General features: G+C 40.8%; 1 non-coding gene across 1 annotated transcript; it reads right to left on the bottom strand.

Moving 5' to 3' along the window:
* Nucleotides 1-258: 258 nt before the first annotated feature.
* On the bottom strand, nucleotides 259-418 carry LOC147886729 (U1 spliceosomal RNA). The gene has a single exon (XR_015543372.1). It is a non-coding gene; the product is annotated as a U1 spliceosomal RNA (small nuclear RNA).
* Nucleotides 419-8,682: the final 8,264 nt, after the last annotated feature.

An 8,682-nucleotide genomic window follows, 5' to 3' on the forward strand; every position in this document is an offset into this window, starting at 1 on the left:
TAGGAGCAGTTTTTTGCAGTATCGCGATTTACCTGGAATGCAGAGGCGGTGGAAGTGATACACCAAGCTAAGAGGCTAAGGAGAGAGGGAGGCCGTACCTGAGTTTTGCAATGGGCGATCATAGAACGTTCTATCCCGCATGCGTTTTAGTTACAGGCTATCACGATTGAATACACATGGATCTGGTGCTGTGCGAGACAATGTGTTGTAGGTAGGAGGCCCGAAGCAGCAGATCCGTCCAAGTTGAGCTCGATTTGGAAGGGGGCCGCGCGAACGCGAGCCCCCACTGCCACAAATTATGACGTGCACTCTCCCCGTAGGGAGATGCTAGGGTACAGCCCGTCCGAAGTGCAATGGAGGGGCCGACCCTAGGCCATCGGCCTTCCTGATCACCGATCGACCCCGCCCAGGTAAGTATGTCTACCGCTGTGCTGGAATCCCTTTAAGTAGGCTCCCGACCCCCCCATATCCCAACCTCTATATGGCCTTAAAACGCGTTTTTCCACGTGGCACAATTTGAGCCACCGCCCTAGCTACTCTATCAATAACTCCTCCATTGCTTGAGTGCAATCTTAGCCTTCTAAATTGCCTTCACTACCCTTCATCCCTTGAGTCCGACCCGTCAAAGGCTATAAGAACTTGTCAATGATACAATATGAGGTGAAGTGCATCACAAAGTAGGCACGCATATAACGACGCTAATTAGCCGGTTTCCTTATGACAATTTGAGGATATCGATTCAAGTAGTCCCACTCCAAAATTAATGTCCATGCTAGACACTTTCACTTCCGAAAATATTAAATATGAATGGCCCCTGGTTGTTGTATTGGGGTAGTCATTCAGGGATTCATAGGACGGATATAGAATCCAACTATGCATTCCTTCAATGGCATATATGTCCATACAATGTGGGTAATTATCTAGACATCTATTGAACCATATTCCCTCAATCTGCCGCCCAGAGTGGGGTCCTAGAGACAAATTTTCATTTTCTTTGTGCAAGATATTACTATTTCTAGAGAGAGAAACATACTCAAAGCTTGAAATGATTGACGCGTATTCTCGCCCTTGGTGTTTGTTACTTTTCTTTAAGTAATTCGACCCATGTCCATTACCACAATCGATATCGTACTTGTCCCATCTGTGCAAAAATTACAAAGATTTCATATTGGAAATTTTTGGAGAATGACTCCGGTAAAGGTCGTCGAGTCGTATTCTATAGGAGAAAATGGTTATAGAAGGAGATTCCCAATGGGAGATAGGGTCTCCGAAGATCTATGTTTGGTGTGTAGGGAGAGAATGTGGAAGAGGGAGGATTCATGTTGTCAAGTAACAAACTAAGCCAATTACTCGGTTTTCTTTTATATTTTTTGCAGGTTTTCTTTACTTTCTTTGCATCTTTAAGTAATAATTGGTTTTCTTTTGTATTCTGTGGCCAACTTGAAGGTGTACTTTGTTCCTTTAGGGTAATTGCTAATTGAATGTATAGCTTCCAAGGATGTACTCCTTTGATACAATTATCTTCATGCTATTTGGAACACTAATACAATTGGGCTATTGGTCCCCAAAAAAAGGACGAACCATTATTCAAGGCTTGCACATTGGATCATGACGAGGAACCCCCAAAGAAAGTTCCACACTTCAGCTTTAACGAGATGGTTGTATTCTCTACTCTCAGTAGGAATCCAATGTTATCCATCGGTATCAAGGAAAATTTGGACCCAAAAAGTTCCTTAGAATAATTGGGTTGGGAAAATGGATTAAGAACTATTAATGCCTAGAGAGAGTCCCATAAACCCCTAAGAACTTCACCCCCTAGGCTTTGATGGTGGTCCCAACTATCCCCCAAAAATTGTGCCTTTGTTTCCCATTTGGAAGGGCCCCATATCTCCAAAAAATTGTCCCTCTTTACTCACCAATACGGTCACCCTTCTCCGAAACCCTCTAGCAAATACCACTTCCTTCAAAATTTGGAAATTTATCAAAAGTGTCAAAAATGAATTTACACCCTTCTAAACCTTTTCCTTAACCACCATTACTATGTACCCATATCATTTCATCCCCTGCATCCTTCTTCTTCTCACTTTTTCAAAAAAGTGGTGGATCCACAATAAATTTTTCACATATGCGATGTTTCTGGCATTAGTATACAAGGGTACTTAGATATTTATAATGTTTTTCCAAACGCACTTCTAGGTCAAGGTTTAAAGAGGCAATTTTTGCCCAGACCATAATACATTAGGTTAGAAAGAAATAGAAACAATCCAGGCATCCAAAGTTTGTTAAGATGATTCTTGCACATATAAAATACCATGGTTTTGGAAAGATCAAGCAACGTAAAAGGCCAGAACACAAATACAAAAAGTGTAAACGCCACTAAGGGGATTACTTCACAAAAGAGAGAGATGAATCGAAATGATGATACGAGCAAGACAAAGTAAAGATCAAGTAATTTGAGTACATAGAGTTAATGTGTTATTGGACATACATAAGCTACTATGTAAAGTCCAAGCTACAATGGTGCAATTTTATGATTTGAAAGCTTGAAAAAGTAAATTTTCATTTATTTTCTTTAGCTAGATTTATTAAAAGGTCATTCTTGAATGGTTTACTTTTTACAATTTTCAAATGGTAGAGATGAGCTTGTGTTTGTCATAAAGTTAGATGAGTGCAAAGTTGTGAAAGGCCACAAGTTGGAAAGAGTGAACATTAGACTTATGAACAAAGCCATGGAGAATGCAAATGATATTAAACTAAGAGTTTGGTGTGTAAGCAAAGAAATTTATTTGGTGGGTTCCTACATTTAAACTCCCTAAAGAGAGACACCCCTATTTGAGGTGGTTCTTTTAGAGATCTCCAATTTTAAGTGTCGTAGATGCTCAAAATGAAGGATTTTGCTTCATGTGAAGGGGTTTGTCTCTTTTTAACACTGAGTGGCATATGTTAGGAGACTTAAACACATTGCAATTCATGTCTGGAGTGAGAAAAGTGTGCAAATGTAACAACATGTGCTTTTTTTTATGCACTCACAACAACAGGAGTAAGTGAGAACAACTAGAGTTGATACATTTTGACATTAGATGCCAAGCCTTTAACAAGCTCAAGAAATGGAGAGCCAAGGTAGAAAAGGATTCAAGAAGGGTTAGGTCTGAGAAAGCAAGATGGAGGACGGTGATGGAGACAACGACGATGGCCTGCGTCCTTCGCAACCTAGGCTCCTTCTCCTTCCTCTCAGACCTAAGTATGACTTCCTTCCCTTGACCTTTTTTTCTCACTCAACTCTCAATTTGCCACATACGACACTCATAGAGAATCCCTCATTCTACATACACAATGTGACAGTGGCTGCGTCCCTTCGACCTTCTTTCGAAAGAGAATACTTTGGTTCTGACTTCACTGATCTCACTTCCTTCCCTCCACTAGTCGACAACTTTCATGCTCCAACTCAATAGAATGTCGAAGACGGAAGCAACAAAATCTGGGCTTCTCCTGCTAGTTCCCAAGAAGGAACCCAAAGAGGAATTCTTGCAAATCACCATGCAAGAAGGCATTCTTTACATCCATTTGATATAAAGAACATCCCTTTGATGAAGCCATAGCAATGACTGCTCTTACGGTTGCCATCCTTGCAACCGAACTGAATGTTTCTTCATAATCAATGCCATATGTCTGTGCATACCCTTTAACAACTAATCTTGCCTTGTATTTGTTCACAGAACCATCTGCATTGTGCTTCACCTTATAAACCCACTTGCAGCCAATTGCATTCTTGTCTTTAGGCAAAGGCACCAATTCCCATGTAGCATGTGCTTCCAAGGCATCCATTTCTTCATCCATGGCTTTCTCCCATTTTTCTTTTCCCATGGCTTGCTCAAAAGAAGTGGGATCTTATTCATGTATCACTTTGACCATATAGGCATAGTGAATGGCTATAAATCCATCATATTTTAACCTATCCATAGGATACCTAGCTCTAGTAGACTTGCGCAAAATAGGATCACTACTGGGTGCTCTCAAAACATCCCTTGTCTTCCTTACTCTAGGTGTAACAACAGAAGGAATACCCAACTCATCATCAAGGCTCTGTTCTGAGCCACTGAATTCACCATCCACATAAGAGTGACCTGCATTCACATCAACCATGGGCTGATCTACTTTCTCTTTTCCTTTTTATGATACCACTATCTGCATTGCTTTGAAGAGATTCTCCTGATCTCAATCTACCTGTCCATGGCAAATTATTTGAACCACTGCTAGAGGACACTACAGGTCCACTCATATTTTGTGATTGCTACTGTGAATTCTGTGTAGCATTACCATTTTGTGCATCTACATCATCAATCACATTTACAGGTTTATACTAGCTACTCATCTATCAAAAACAACATCTCTGCTCACTATAAACTTACGAGTAGAAGGGTTATAGCATCTATACCCTTTCTGCTGTTGTAGAGAATAACCAATAAAGATGCACTTCTCAGCTTTTGGATCCAACTTGGATCTCAACTCATCTAGCACATGAACACATGCAATGCAACCAAAAACTTTCAAATGAGAAATATCTGGTTTCCTACCATTATACCTCTCCTCTGGCATCATGCCATGTATTACTGCAGTGGGAGTCCTGTTCATTATGTAGACTGCTATAGCAACTGCTTCAGCCCAATAATAATCTAGCAGGTCTTTTTCGTTGAGCATGGCACGAGATACCTCTCCAATATGCCTGTTTTTCCTTTCTGCAAGTCCATTTTGCTGTGGGGTATGACTGCTTGAATATTGTTGCTTTATGCCATGCTCTTATAGGAACCTTGCAAACTCATTTGAGAGGTACTCTCCCCCTCCATCTGACCTTAGGCATTTTATTTGCAAGCCTGTTTCTTTTTCAACCATAGCTTTAAAAGCTTTGAAATGCCCAAACACTTCACCTTTTTTTTTCATAAAATACACCCAAACTTTTCTGCTGTAGTCATCAATAAAAGTGAAAAAATAATGATAGCCTCCAATAGATGTAGCTTTAGTAGTCCATACATCAGAGTGGATTAATTCCAATGGCCTCTTACTCTCTTGAACATGTCTAGGAAATGGTTTCCTTGCCTGTTTTCCAAATTGACAGGCTTCACATACCTTATGCATTTCTGCAACCTTGAACTTAGGCAATCCTGCAACAGTATTTTGGGCCTGCATTAATTAAAGTCACTGTACATTAACATGACCAATGCATTTATGCCAGATATCAATATTTGCAACTACACTCGTCCCATGTGCAAACATTGCTGCACTCAATTCAGGCATGTCCGCATCCAACGTAAACATCGTGCCCTTCTTCTTCCCTTTTGCTATCAGGCGACCTTTATTTTTCATATCCTCAACAAAGCATCCATGAGGATTAAATCTGACCTGCACACATTCTGTGCTACTTAAGTCTATGTCGACACAGAGTTAACACCACTACAAAGCCCCCATATTGGGATGATACAAGTTTTGTAGAGCTGGTTAGGGTAGGGATACTTGGAGCATGCACCTACTATACAGCTTGCTTAATGGCCCATATCCCATCCTAGTTTATGTACTAAAAATAGTACATAGGATAGCGATATAAATGCAAAACATTTTGAAGTAGAGCTATGTATATTTATGGGTCTAGTAGGGCCTTGTATCAATTCTGGTACAAGCATGCTCACAAACCTATAGTTGGGTCAAATTTGGTAGACACCGGCTAGTCAATTCATTTCACAAACTAGGTTGTCTTGGTCTAATTTTGGATACCTATAAAATGAGCTATAGTGGCTTTGGTCTTTATTCTGCTTTAAAGGCACATAGGAGTAGAACATAGCCATCTTACTTTCCATCACATTGTACATTTATGTAGCCTTTCTCTCACTATATTTTGCTCTACAATCTGCTAGATGTTGTAGCATTTGCCTAGTGCATTTTTCTTCCACATCTATCGTTGATGTAGTATGCATATTTTTGGAAGCATTTATGCTACTCTTTCTCTCCATTATTCTATAATTTGTAGGATTACAACTCAATGTGCATCAAAACTATTTTGAAAGAGTCATCTAGATCTATAATTGCATTGAAGGTTGAAGCATTAGCCTCTATTCTAACAAACATCCATGTTGAGCATCTAAAAGTATCTCGCTAATTGGATGCATAGAAAATGTTTGTATTTTGTGCTAGATGGTACATGGGTTGAAGCAAAAGCTCTTATTCATTGATTTTTTAGGCTCCCACTTTTCCATGCTTATGAAGGGGACAAGCAGATGGTCATCCTTTATTAATAGGATGGCTTGTTGATCAATAAAGTTGACACTTTGGTTTTTCATTGGATGGACATATGGATGGTATCATTCATGTTAGCGATTCTGCCATGTTGAGCAGTGCCATAGTCAGTGGTGGGTACTATGGCTTGGATTGTTGGAGATTGTGATGCTAGTTGATCAAATGTCTCCAAATGAGGTTTGTCCTTAAAGTCAAGAGACACATCATAGTTCAACATCCGCATTACTTTCTCATCACACTTTAGAGCAATTTCATTGGCCCTTGATTCAAGTTCTTCAAAGCTGAGACATAGTAGGTTGGAGCATGTGGAGGTAGGGGTGTATAGACCAATACTAGTGGATACCTTGTTCTTCCTCCCTACATGTCTCTAACATTCAAAGGATTGGATATTGGTGGACTGATACTGGTGGACACTTTCATCTTGTTCCCTAAAATTAACTTCCTTGGTTGCATCACCATAACCTTCTGGATTGGGGTTGTTGGACAGCTAATGGATGATGGGCATGAGGAACATCAAGTTCCCAATCTTCTCCCCATGCATGCGGATACCAACCAGCTCCTTGTATAAGAAATATGCCCAGTTAGTTTCTTCTAGTTCATGGAGGCGGGCCAATACATTAGGCAGCACCACATTGTGATGTCGTGTTAGTTCGATCTATGCAAGTAGAGTGGTTGCCCGAGCCACTTTTGCCAATGATGCATTCTAAATCAACCTGATAGGGGTGCCAACCCTATGTACCTTTGTGTTATAATTAACCACCATTGCTAGCCTCTTTTCCATGGTATGTAACTGTGCAAATGGCCAGCAGACAATGGGAAGGCTGAAGGCATGTCGTACTATTTCCATCATGAATTGATAGTGGTGGTACTCGCCATTTGCATGTAGTAATCTTGTAGTGCTTGTGGCCTAGTTGTATCTATCCATGAATTCAATGGCCTACCATAGACTCAGATGGCAAGGGAACTTGCTTGCTACGTGTGTAGGCCAATTGCCTAGAGCAAGGGTACTGCCTCAAGGTCTTGATAGGAATTGGTGTTATGGTAGTACATTCTATAATCCTTGGTGTTACATTTGTATTGAGAATGTATTACAATCCCCTGGAGTTGTTCCATCCAATCATGTCCAAGTGGAGAGAAGCACATAGCTTGGACTGTGTGTTTCAAGAAGTTATACATCCACTGTATCCAATATGCGACCCTTCCGAAGAGTACGTGTCGTAGATTGTTGTGCTGATGACCGTAGCTTGTGGGTAGCCTGCTGGGTAGAGGGATTCTACTCCATTTGATCGAGAAGTGGAAGGTAGATAGTGCGGGAAGAGGAAGGAGTAGTGGAAGGGAGATAGTGCGGGAAGAGGAAGGAGTAGTGGAGGTGTGAAATGCCAATGAGGCTTTTTTTGTGAGTTCTTCGATAGAGAGGAGGTCGTGTGCATTGATAGAACGTGAGGATGTGGTGGACATGAGGAGGAAGATAAAGCAGGAGTGCTTTGGGATTGTTTGAACGCTCTGAAATTCAAAATTTTTTTGGCAAACTTTTGGTACAATGCCAAGTGAGATCCTACAGAATGAGGCTGGCTATCTATATAGGGAACTTGATAATGGAGTGCATCAACTTTAGCATTAGCACAGTGATTGACGTTATTAAGTAGCGACAACTGGTGTACCATGTTACCAGCAACAACAAATTAGCACAGTGACTTAGTGTTAATAAAGTAGTGGGTCATCATTATTATAGCAGTGAATAAGTGTTATTACAGCAACGATACTGGCTTTAGCATGATAGCATGTCGCTACGTTAGGAGTCGAGGCATTAGCAGTAAAGAAGTGAGTGGCATTAATATAGCAATGATTGACTGGCATTAATTTTAGGGCAACAAGTTCTGAGCCATCGCATTAGGCATAGAGTAGCAACTGTGTCAGTCATTGTATTATCAATCTTGTTGCATTAGCCTTAAAGTAATGACTTGATTTTGTGGGCCCTATTTGGAACTCTGACTGATGGAGTGGCCCCCTTGGACTCACCTTGGTGAGTGTAAGTGCATGCAAAGTGATATGGAAGGTGCAACAGTGAAATGTGAACTTCATCATTGTGTGACTCTGGCCGCGTGCTATTAGTTAGTAACCTTGTGATCGGGTGCATGCGGATGTGTGGACCTTAATCACCTAGTTGGACTAGATTGAACCTTGTTTGAGTAGAGGAATTTCCAATGAATGGCAAGGAATCTATTTCCACCTAAGGATGAAGTGGACTTCCTCACACCCTATTTTCACCTACAATGCCAACTTCCTATTCTCACCTAGACAAAATGCATGAATGATGGTTTGGAGGCTTTAAGACTTGGAGTACCTGGCATCTCTCCAAGCTATGTACTTACTTAGAGCACCTATAAAGAGCATGGA

Source organism: Dipteris shenzhenensis, chromosome 24, assembly GCF_047967505.1.
Source record: "Dipteris shenzhenensis isolate YYH24624 ecotype China chromosome 24, Dip_SZ_1.0, whole genome shotgun sequence".
Lineage (NCBI taxonomy): Eukaryota > Viridiplantae > Streptophyta > Polypodiopsida > Gleicheniales > Dipteridaceae > Dipteris > Dipteris shenzhenensis.